Source organism: Haematobia irritans, chromosome 2 (genome assembly GCF_050003625.1).
Source record: "Haematobia irritans isolate KBUSLIRL chromosome 2, ASM5000362v1, whole genome shotgun sequence".
Taxonomy (NCBI): Eukaryota; Metazoa; Arthropoda; class Insecta; order Diptera; family Muscidae; genus Haematobia; species Haematobia irritans.
The window spans coordinates 26,470,815-26,483,835 of NC_134398.1; positions in this window are offsets into that span (position 1 = coordinate 26,470,815).

Sequence of the window (13,021 nt, forward strand, 5' to 3'; positions counted from 1 at the left end):
TCATCCATTGTCACATATCGACGGAAAAACTCGGGTGTATTACGAGTTAACAGCTGCAAACACCGCTCAGAATCATCAACACGTTGTTGTTTTTGGTCAAATGTGAGCTCGCGCGGCACCCATTTTGCACAGAGCTTCCGCATATCCAAATATTGATGAATGATATGACCAACACGTTCCTTTAAGGCCTCTACTATCTCGATCAACTTCATTTTACGGTCATTCAAAATCATTTTGTGGATTTTTTTTTGATGTTTTCGTCGGTAACCACCTCTTTCGGGCATCCACTGCGTTCAGCGTCCTCCGTGCTCATTTCACCACGCTTGAATTTTGCATAGCAATCAATTATTGTTGATTTCCCTGGGGCAGAGTCCGAAAACTCATTATCAAGCATTATCAAGTTTTTGCTTCCACCGTATTTTTTCCCTTCAGAAAACAGTATTTTATCAAAACACGAAATTCCTTTTTTTCCATTTTTTTCACAATAACAAAAGTTGCTTCACAAAAGACGCTCTATCTCACAAACTAATTGACTTACAGACGTCAAATTTTGACACGAATCATTTGAAGGTTGCTACTATATAAAAATAATATGCATAATATGCATACCAGCGACGCCATCTATGTGTCAGGCCGGGAACTTATCAGCCAACCGCTACTATAGTAAATTTTTCAATACTTTTTTCACTATCGTAGTACCTCCGCGAACGATTTAATATCTTTTGTGTAGACATTTTGGAGCCACGTCAGATTTATGGTACAATAGTTTTGACAAAATATTTAAATATTTTGAAAAAGTCTTTAACAAACTTACTTGCTAATAGTCTTTAACAAATTTGACAAAACAGTCAAGTTCATTCGGGTAAAGGGTGATACGGTCAAAATTTGGTCAAGGGAAAACGCGTGTAAATCGGTGAAATCGTTTATTTAAAAAATCAAATTAAATTTCTTTTTCAAGTTCAATTAGTATAAAATTCAGGAAAAATATTCAGTTAGGCTTTCGCTTTTCCAAATCCGAATTGCCGGGCCTCACGCTTGACACCTGCCATCAGATTTTGTACAGCCACCTTGTCCACCTTCTTCGCCGCAGAAAGCCAGTTTGCCTTGAACTGCTGCTCGTCCTTAGCAGTTTTTTTTGGCCTTCTTTAAGTTCCGCTTGACAATAGCCCAGTATTTCTCAATTGGGCGTGTTTGGAGGGTTCTTGTCCTTGAAAAGATGATTTACATTGGGAAAAAGATGATTAAATTTGGAAGAGGAACATTTCCAAATGTTTTCTCCATAAGGAGTTAGAATAAAGGGCCCAAAATTGAGTTACCTCTCCCAGCCAGATCTATACTAAAGGCTGTGGAAAGGTTCATTCGCCCGAACCGAAACATGTACAGTCCAGGCGTGTATAGATTTGTATCTGGCGTTTTCTTTTCAATGGCTCTATTAACCATGTTCCTTAATCTATATCTGTCCATAAAGCTCGAAAAATAATTGTATAATTAGATATAATGCATTTGGACGTCAATAGCCTGTTTCGGTATCAGGCTAACATGAAATATAATTTTGTCAAAATTTTATTTTTTCAAAAATGAATTTGTATTTATCTTCAAAAAATTTATGAGGTACCATGAAGTAAAACTGTAGCTACTGTGATTACAATACTACGACAATCTTTGTAAGCGGATTAAAAAAAAAAAACTTAAAAAACTATATTTAAAATTGACAAACAAAATTTTATTTTCATGAAAATTCAGTCTAAAGGAGCTGTTGACAATAATCTTCCAATGGATTTTTTGTTGAAATTTAGTAAAAAGTACTTTTTTGCAAATGCAAATGCACATAACATTATTTGGAAGAATAGGAAAGTCGCTAATAGAGTTTGTTTTGGTGGTCTACGGAGTTAAGCAGCATGAGGAAATCCTGCAAGAAGCTCTTTACGAGGACAAAGTCCACCAGAGATCCGGAGGATTGGGATGCTTACAAGATGAATCTGAGAGGATATAAGCGAGAACTGAGCGCTCAGCCCAACTCATGTAATGATTACTGTAGCAGTATTGAAAATACATTCGAGGCTTCCAGACTACCCTGGGCGTGGACATACATTTTGCCAGCGGCCATTTCCTATCGAGAAAATTGTAGAATAAATTGAATTCTAAATAGGTTCTAAAGTTTGGGTCTCTCAAATGTCCCGGACCTGATGAATTACTACGGTGTAATTACACAGAAAAACAAAGTCTGTTGGAAGCCACCGTGGCGCAATGGTTAGCATGTCCGCCTTGCATACACAAGGTCGTGGGTTCGATTCCTGCTTCGACCGAACACCAAAAAGTTTTTCAGCGGTGGATTATCCCACCTCAGTAATGCTGGTGACATTTCTGAGGGTTTCAAAGCTTCTCTAAGTGGTTTCACTGCCATGTGGAACGCCGTTCGGACTCGGCTATAAAAAGGAGGTCCCTTGTTATACCCTCCACCATAGGATGGGGGTATATTAACTTTGTCATTCCGTTTGTAACACATCGAAATATTGCTCTAAGACCCCATAAAGTATATGTATATATTCTGGGTCGTGGTGAAATTCTGAGTCGATCTGAGCATGTCCGTCCGTCCGTCTGTTGAAATCACGCTAACTTCCGAACGAAACAAGCTATCGACTTGAAACTTGGCACAAGTAGTTGATATTGATGTAGGTCGGATGGTATTGCAAATGGGCCATATCGGTCCACTTTTACGTATAGCCCCCATATAAACGGACCCCCAAAATTGGCTTGCGATTGCTCTAAGAGAAGCAAATTTCATCCGATCCGGCTGAAATTTGGTACATGGTGTTAGTATATGGTCTCTAACAACCATGCAAAAATTGGTCCATATCGGTCCACTTTTACGTATAGCCCCCATATAAACGGACCCCCAAATTTGGCTTGCGATCGCTCTAAGAGAAGCAAATTTCATCCGATCCGGCTAAAATTTGGTATATGGTGTTGGTATATGGTCTCTAACAACCGTGCAAAAATTGGTCCACATCGGTCCATAATTATATATAGCCCCCATATAAACCGATCCCCCGATTTGGCTTGCGGAGCCTCTAAGAAACGAAAATTTCATCCGATCAGGCTGAAATTTGGTACATGGTGTTGGTATATGTTCTCTAATGACCATGCAAAAATTGGTCCATATCGGTCCATAATTATATATAGCCCCCATATAAATCGATTCCCAGATTTGTCCTCCGGAGCCTCTTGGAGGAGCAAAATTCATCCGATCCGGTTGAAATTTGGAACATGGTGTTAGAATGTCATCTCTAACAAACACGCAAGAATTGGTCCATATCGGTCCATAATTATATATAGCCCCATATAAACCGTTCCCCAGATTTGACCTCCGGAGCCCCTTGGAGGAGCAAAATTCATCCGATCCGGTTGAAATTTGCAACGTGATGTTAGTATAAGGCCGCTAATATCCATGCCAAAATTGGTCCATATCGGTCTATAGTTATATATAGCCGATCCCCAATCACACAAAAATTGGTCCACATCGGTTCATATTCATGGTTGCCACTCGAGCCAAAAATAATATACCAAAATTTTATTTTTATGGAAAACATTTTCATTGTTATATCTATAGAAAATTTTGTCAAAATTTTATTTCTATAGAAAATTTTGTAAAAATTTTATTTCTATAGAAAATTTTGTAAAAATTTTATTTCTATAGAAAATTTTGTAAAAATTTTATTTCTATAGAAAATGTTGTCAAAATTTTATTTCTATAGAAACTTTAAACTTAATTATATACGTATTTAATCGGCCTTTTTTAGTTTGAAATATACTACGTATGGACTACCTCGTAATTTAGAAGACGGTGTTAGGAAGTTTTAAGATACCTTGCCATCGGCAAGTGTTACCGCAACCCAAGTAATTCGATTGTGGATGACAGTCTTCAGTAGAAGTTTCTACGCAATCCATGGTGGAGGGTACATAAGCTGCGGCCTGGCCGAACTTACGGCCGTATATACTTCTCATTGAGCTTAACATAGAATCGGGCAGCACTCCGTTATAAGAGAGAAGTTCACCAATATGGTATAACAATGGACTGAATAGTCTAAGTGAGCCTGAAACATCGGGCTGCCACCTAACCTAACCTAAAACTGATGCTGAAATGAGCTAATATTTTAATTTATTTTTAAAATTTTGTAAGATATTTTCCCCAGCTCAACGATTTTTTCTTTATTCCAAGTATGTCTCAAAAATTTTATGAACTAAATGGCAGTATAATTTCAATGACATACAAATTAGTTAAATTCTAACTAAAACAGAAGAAGTTTTTCGTACACTTCTCAAACAATAGTAAGAATGAACTACAGCGTGGTTAAAATGGGAATGATCTGGCGCCTAGGATTTTTCTTAATTTTTAGTTCATTTTTGCTTTTCGAGAAAGATACATTTCGAAAGAATATTTTTGTTAATTTAGTGAATCTCAAAATCTGGAATACAATATAGTTCAATTTTCGCAAGAAATTGTTAATTTTTTCCATAATGTAGTTTACATTTTTTTCTGTGTATAATCAGTGATTGGCAGAATTATACCGTGGTTGTCGGCAATATATAAAGGCTGTATCAAGTTAACATATTTCCAGGGAAGTGGAGGAAAACAAAGATCGTTTTAACACCTAAAGGTGTGTACACCGAAAAAAAGTGAACTGTTTGATAGGAAGAATGAACTACCACGCACGAAAATTGAACTAAATTTTACTCCACATTTTGAGATTTCCACAAAGCGTTGTTAAAACCACGAAATTTTAATGCCCTGCTATAACTGCAGTTCAAGAAATTACATCATCTCATAGAAGAAAAAATTAACTAAAAGTAAAGAAGAAAATCATTGGCGCCAAATCATGACCATTTTAACCATACAGTAGTTCATTCTTACTATTTTTGGGAATCGTACGAACATTTTCATTTGTTTTAGTTCATATTGAACTTATGTGTACGGTCATTGAACTTTATACTCACGTTTAGTTCATAAAATTTTTGAGACATACTTAAAAAAAGTAAGATTTTATTAAGACGTGGAAAATTTCTATAAAAATAATAAAATTTAACTACAAGCAAATAAGTTAAATTTAGCGTTAGTTTAACTACGGAATTTATTTTTCTGTGTACTATGTTGGGTTTTCGAGTTGAAATCACTTTATTTTTGCGATTACTTTTCCAAAATTAATCAAAATTATAAATGAAAACAGACATATTCCTGTAAAGTCTTGCCGAAATCTAGAGGAGTTATTCTATCTGCTTTATAATGAACTGTTTCAATAAAGTAACCGTGAAAATTTCAACGCAAAAAGCCAACTTAAAGCGGGAAAATCATTTCACTCGAGTGCGAAGGATTTCATTCCTTCTTAAGATCCTGGAGAGACTGATAGACATTTAACGACAACATGCTTACTCGAAGGTCAGGACTACTGAGACCGCGTTGCATGAACTAGTCAGATTTATTTAAAGTTCACTATCTTTCAATGAATACGCAATTGTGACTTTCCTAGCTAGACATAGAGTTCTCTGAATGTTGATCCAGGGATACTTAGGCTGTTAGACTGACTTCTAAGGATGAGACGTATAGTAGCCACACTCTAAAGTGTGTGAACAGAGGCACACCCTTTAGATTACGGGCGGACCTGGAAAATTTTAACTTAATCAGTCTGCTAATGTTTTTGGCACAAACAGGTTGGTTCAACAGAAGGAATTATTCGGGTGGGTTCGTCGTTAAAAAAAAACTAGAAGTGCCAATATGTAATATATACTTTTAGTTAATGTGGTATCACAATGGATTGAATATTCTAAGTGAGCCTGAAATAAATCGGGCTGCCACTGGAAATTATTTTCTATATTTTTCTCTATGCTTTTCGTCGACGAAAAAATTATTTTGTGAAAGATCATATAGGTTGAGTTACATATCATACGTTAATCCGTGCGCTGATGGAAGGGTTGATATATTTCAGCTTGAAGTACTGTTGCTTTCAAAGAGAAAATTCAAATCTTCAATCAACGGACGCATTAACGCATGGTATGTAACTCAACCTTAATATTCTAAACGATTTAATTAATGGCGTTTTCGATTCGCAAAAAATATGTTGCCTTGGTGTTACACTACTTTTTCCCTAATTGACATTTCGGCCAAATGATAGTGTAATTCTAAAGTTATTATTAATTTATAATATTGTGAGGTATAAAGTATCCAAAATATATGACCGTGTCCTTGATATCTTTCAATCAATTTCGAGAATGTTGCACCTTTTTTCCCAATCGAAATCGTCATAAGAAAGACATATATTCTTAATGGAAGAAAAACATTTTTGTCGATTACCATAATATATTAGATTGCGACAACGTTCTTTTAATTCGTACAAAATTCTTTTCATCAAGATATGATAACTCTGTCCACTGAGCGAACAGGGTCGCGTTAATAATGGTACAAGGCTGCCACAAATAAGCACCAATCCTATTATTTTGCTCTTCAAATACAGTGAAATCTCTCTTCAGCGGACACTGAAGGGACCATCGAAATGTGTCCGCCCTAGGGGGGTGTCCTTTCAAGAGACAACTGCAAAAATTAAATCAGTGCAGACTATTTCATAATGCGACTGTTGATTAAATGATTATGTTAGAATAAAAAACAAAGAATTCAAAAGTTTTATTCATTAACAGAAAAAATAAAAAAATCATGTAAAGAAATAATATTTAACAATGTTTTTAGAATACATATTTTATTTCAATAAATATTCATTCATTGTCGTGTGTTGGTTTTAACAATAACATCTTGAAAATGTAATTCAAGTGATGAGCGTATATTCATAGCCTCAATATCTCCTTTGTATTCGACAAACGCTTTAAGATCTCGTGTCTTATCCATAGATGTTGCTTCTTATTTCTTGAAGATCTATTGGTTCACATTCCTCTGCAGAGTCGTCGGAAATTTCTTGCATCTCTGCAATTGTCTCGGTCAATGAATCCAGTTGATCCAATGCTGATCTTTCAATAACTAAATCCTCGTCAATTTGGTAAAAATCATTTAAGTTGTTTTTTTCTCTATTGTACACTTCAAGCACATCTACTTTTTGTTTTAGTGTCAAAATAGACCTCTTTTTATCCATTTTCAATGTCTAGTTCGCACGAATGTATACTAACGAATGACAAATGCAATTTAAAATGTTGTTAATGCGTTTGTGGCTATATTATTTGGGGAATTCCATAAATCGCTTAAGCGAAAAACGAACTAGATGTCCGCACAATAGATTTTTTTTTGTCAAATACCTCTCAGCGTCCGTTCAAGGGAGCAGGTGTCCATACAATAGATTTTTTTTTTGTCAAATAGCTGTCCGCGTCCGTTCAAGAGAGCGTCCGCTCAAGGGAGAGTAGCTGCAATGTATTTCTTATGGAACGCTGCCGGGACCTAGCTACTGTGTCCGTCCAAAGGGGGTGCCCGCTCAAGGAAGGTGTCCGTTATGGGAGATTTCACTGTATGATCGTGAAAACCATGTTTCTTCTCCGCATAGGGTAGGGTGTATTCTAATAGTATATCGATAATGATGCTTAATTTGTTATGTAGTTATTAATTAATTCTTATAGCAGTAATGCAATAATTTAATTTCAGGGGAAATATCTGAACAGAAAAATAAAACAAGTTGAATATTTAATAATTTTATCATTCCTAATACACAGAAAAAAAATAAACTGGAAGAACGAAATGGTTGTTAGAGACCATATACCAACATCATCTACCAAATTTCAGCCGGATCGTATGAAATTTGCTTCTCTTTGAGGCTTCGCAAGCCAAATCTGGGGATCGGTTTATATGGGGCCTATATATAGTTATGGACCGATATGGACCAATTTTTGCATGGTTGTTGAAGACCATTTGCCAACACCATGTACCAAATTTCAACCGGATCGGATTTATATATAGCTCTCGTATATACCTTTCACCCGATTTAACAGGTTGGCTGATAAGTCCCTGGTCTGACACACAGATGACGTCGCTAGTATTAAATGCATATTATTTTTATATAGTACCAATATTCAAATGTTTCGTGTCAAAATTTGACGTAAGTCAATTAGTTTGTGAGATAGAGCGTCTTTTGTGAAGCAACTTTTGTTATTGTGAAAAATATGGTATACCCAAAGAAACTTGTTAGTAGGGACAGCAGAAAAGTCTGCTAAAACAGCAGAAAGTCTGCTGAAAAAGGGACAGCAGTAACTGTTTGCTGAAATAGCAAATATTTCCTGCTTAACAGCAAACAAAATGTTTGCTGATCGTATTTAGGATCTTGTAAGTATATTACAGTGCAAAAATATACCAAAAACTACTTTTGGTTCTTAAATATGCTTTGAGGAAAAATTTATGACCTAAAAATTTTAGAATTTGTTGTTCATTAGGTCCTGAAGTACAAAAATATAACAGCAGACATCGACTGCTGTTTTTAGCAGACTTTTTTCTATGCGTGTAAAAAAGAAATTTCGTGTTTTGATAAAATACTGTTTTCTGAAGGGGAAAAATACGGTGGAAGCAAAAACTTGGCTTGATAATGAGTTTCCGGACTCTGCCCCAGGGAAATTCAACAATAATTGATTGGTATGCCAAATTCAAGCGTGGTGAAATGAGCACGGAGGACGGTGAACGCAGTGGACGCCCGAAAGAGGTGGTTACCGAGGAAAACATAAAAAAAATCCACAAAATGATTTTGAATGATCGTAAAATGAAGTTGATCGAGATAGAAGAGGCCTTAAAGATATCAAAGGAACGTGTTGGTCGTATCATTCATCACTATTTGGATATGCAGAAGCTATGTGCAAAATGGGTGCTGCGCGAGCTCACATTTGACCAAAAACAACAACGTGTTGATGATTCTGAGCGGTGTTTGCAGCTGTTAACCGTAATACACCCGAGCTTTTCCGCCGATATGTGACAATGGATGAAACATGGCTCCATCACTACACTCCTGAGTCCAATCGACAGTCGGCTGAATGAACAGCGACCGGTAAAGCGTCTCCGAAGCGTGGAAAGACTCAAAAGTCCGCTGGCAAAGTAATGGCCTCTGTTCTTTGGGATGCGCATGGAATAATTTTTATCGATTATCTTGAGAAGGGAAAAACCATCAACAGTGACAATTATATGAGGTTATTGGAGCGCTTGAAGGTCGAAATCGCGGCAAAACGGCCCCATATGAAGAAGAAAAAAGTGTTGTTCCACCAAGACAACGCACCGTGCCACAAGCCATTGAGAACGATGGCAAAAATTCATGAATTGGCCTTCGAATTCCCCACCTACCGTATTCTTCAGACCTGGCCCCCAGCGACTTTTTCTTGTTCTCAGACCTCAAAAGGATGCTCGCAGGGGAAAAATTTGGCTGCAATGAAGAGGTGATCACCGAAACTGAGGCCTATTTTGAGGCAAAACTGAAGGAGTACTACCAAAATGGTATCAAAAAATTTAAAGGTCGTTATAATCGTTGTATCGCTCTTGAAGGGAACTATGTTGAATAATAAAAACGAATTTTGACAAAAAAATGTGTTTTTCTTTGTTAGACCGGGGACTTATCAGCCAACCAGTTACACTAATATGACCACCGAAGTCTAAGTTGTAATCCGATTTACGTGTCGGCATTAGCCCACATAAATTTAAAGTCTAGAAATTTTGTAGAAAATTTTGTCCAGATCGCGACCGATTTAAAAAGATGCATATGGGAACAATAACCTTTATATATAGCTCCCAACACATTTGGCGGATTTGATATGGTATCGAAAATGTGGTTCTACAAAATGGTGCAGGGTATAATACAGTAGGCCCCGCCTGTCTTTAGACTTCCCTTACTCCCATCATAGAATGGTGATGGGGGTACAAAAAGTTTGTCATTCCGTTTGTAATGCATCGAAATATCGATTTCCGACTGTATAAAGTATACATATATTCTTAATCAGGCAGAAATTGTAAGACGATATAAGCATATGTCCAACTGTCTGTCTGTTGTAATCACGCTACAGTCTTCAATAATTACGCTATCGTCCTGAAATGTGGCACAGATCCGTCTTTTGTCTGCACCAAGTTCAAAGATGGGCTATATCGGTCCAGGTTTTGATATAGCTCCCACATAAACCGATCCACCGATTTTACTTCTTGGGCTTCTAGAAACCGAAACTTCTAGAATCAGCTTCGAGTTGGAGGCTATACCGAGGTTTTAATGGGTGTTGACATAATCAATAGCATCGATGCCGCTATAAACAATTAGACGGAAATAAATTATTGGCACCAAATCGTTACCAAATCTTTGATTAATAAATCACACTTTAGTTCATTTCTACTATTTGTGAGGTGTGTACGAAAGTTTTCTTTTGCATCAGATAGCATTGGACTTATTTGTATTGTCATTGAACCGTATACCCACGTTTAGTTCATAAAAGTTTACTAGGCTATGGAAATTTTCTTAAAATAAAATTTCAAATGAAATAAAATAAAATAAATGTTTTGAATTAAAAATTTCTAAATTTTATTTTTCTGTGTATGATAATTAATAACTTCTCATTACACTTATTAAGTAATTATCATTTAGAATCACATAATCAATACGAGTATGTAATAATAAAATTCCAATAACTTGATTTATAATGAGAAAAAATTACCATATTATTATAAACAAGCATCAATCAATCGTTAATAGACAAGTAGACATAGTGTAACATAGTGCACGTTTTGAATAAAAAAGCTCTTATACGAAGATATTACACCCAAAAAAAAGTGATCCCACCGTGGAAGAAAATTTAGCTTTACTTTAGAAAATTGTAACTAAAATAGTTTTCTAATTGCAACATGTTACAAATAAGTTAATACTTTTTGTCAAATTGAAGAAAATTTATTAAAAATAATTATTTTTTTTTCTCATGTTTAAGAAAATTTCATATGTTGAAAGAAAAAATTGGATTTAAAAATTGTTACAGTGTCTTTAGCGCTATACGAAGTTCATGACAGGTACAAATTTAGTAAAATTTACTCAGAGACTTATGAATTCAATTTAACCAAACTTCTGCCATTTTAGGAAAATATGAACTATTTTATTTTTTAGTAAAATTGTGCACTATATTTGTATACAACTTTTTTCTTATTTTTAGTTCACGTCATTAAAGTTAGCAAGAAATTATTTAAATAAGGAACATTTACTCATATTGTGCAAAATTTAACTAAAATCAACTAATCTTCATGAACTAAAATAAAGTTCAGTTGAAAATTGTTAAAATGTCTTTAGCGCTATACGAAGTTCATGACAGGTACACATTTAGTAAAATTTACTCATTTGAGAGACTTATAAACTCAATTTAAGCAAACTTCTGCCATTTTAGCAAAAAATTATTCAAATAAAATTTAACTAAAATCAACTAATCTTCATGAACTAAAATAAAGTTCAGTTGGCATTAGAGCCCCCTTTTTTCTTGGTGTAGGGAATCAAAATACATTTTTGGAGCTTGTTTGTTACTTTCTAGTAAGAGTAAAACTAAAAACCAATAACATTTCCATACATAAGGAAACATTTCACTTCAACTAATTTTCATGAAATTTAAAATAAAGATAAATTTGCATTAGAAATGTTCGTTGATTTTTTCGAAATCTGAAATATGTGTTGATTTAAATTTTTATATCCTGCGCCACACTGTGGAACAGGGTATTTAAGTTAGTGCATATGTTTGCAACATCCACACGGATGAAAAATACTGTTTTTCATATGTTTGGCTATAAACATTATATGTTTGGAACACAAATTTTTGAACACAATATTTTTGAGTGCAAGCATATAATGTTCATAAACTAGCATAACATATTTGGGACATATATGTTAATATGTTAGAACATATTATGTTTGGGACATAAATTGTTTGTAAATATAATATGCTTGGATGCAAACATATATTAATTTAGAAATAGCCTATAAACATATATGTGTTTAGTAGCTTGGAGCGCTATTTAACAGGGAGCGATATTGAATTAAGTTGGTGGTTGTTTCTTGTTATTACAAAATTAACATTTTATATTTCCTTGGGCAATTGATCAGCTACTTCTTTGATCCTTACAAACTGTGTGGTCCGCTGTTCGAATCCCCGTCCGGCAAAAGGTAAAATTAAAATAAAAAAAATTGAATAATTTCTTCTACAGTGTTTGTATTACAGAAAAAGGTGCTAAGAACTAAAAAATGTCGTGGAAGTGAGAAAGATGTGGGGGAATATACAATTAGGCAGAAACAAAATTTTGAGCATTCAGGTCGAAAACCTATGTTGTTAGCACCTATATTACCTGTTTATTTTCATAATTCATTATGATTGTAAATATATAAATAAATAAAATTTTGAGCACAATATTGTTTGGGAGAATTTTTTTAAGCATATAATATTTTTGGGTGCAAAATGCTTCCAAACATATTATATGTTCACAAAATAAAATATTGTTTTTTGGAAGACAACATTATTGAATTTGGATGCAAAAATACAAAATGTTTGGAACTTAAACTACCCAAACATATATTGTTTAGACCAGGGATCCGGAGCGGGAGCGGAGCGGGAGCGGCATTTCTAAAATCCGGAGCGGAGCGGGAGCGGAGCGGTTTCCAAATGAAAAACTGCTCCGCTCCGAATAAAATATTACTTGAATGAAATGGGTAACTTTGAAATTACACTGTGTAGGTAATTTCAAATATAGCTAGTACTTAGCGTAGTGTGAGTAAACGTTTAAAATGTACGATATGTATTTTTGTACGTACGTACATTGGGGAAAACACAACGTGTTTTTTTAATAATTGTTTTCAAAAACAGCAAATGTCAAAATATATCTCTACACTGAAAAAAATATTGTCGAGAGGTCAAAGATTTCATGTCTTTAAAATACGAATGCAAATTTTGCTTAGCATAGAAGACGCATTTCTCTACTATAAAGTTTTTTTCCTTGACCAAAAGTCGATAAACTTTTCAATGAAGTCGTATTGTCCTTATAATTAAGTGATTT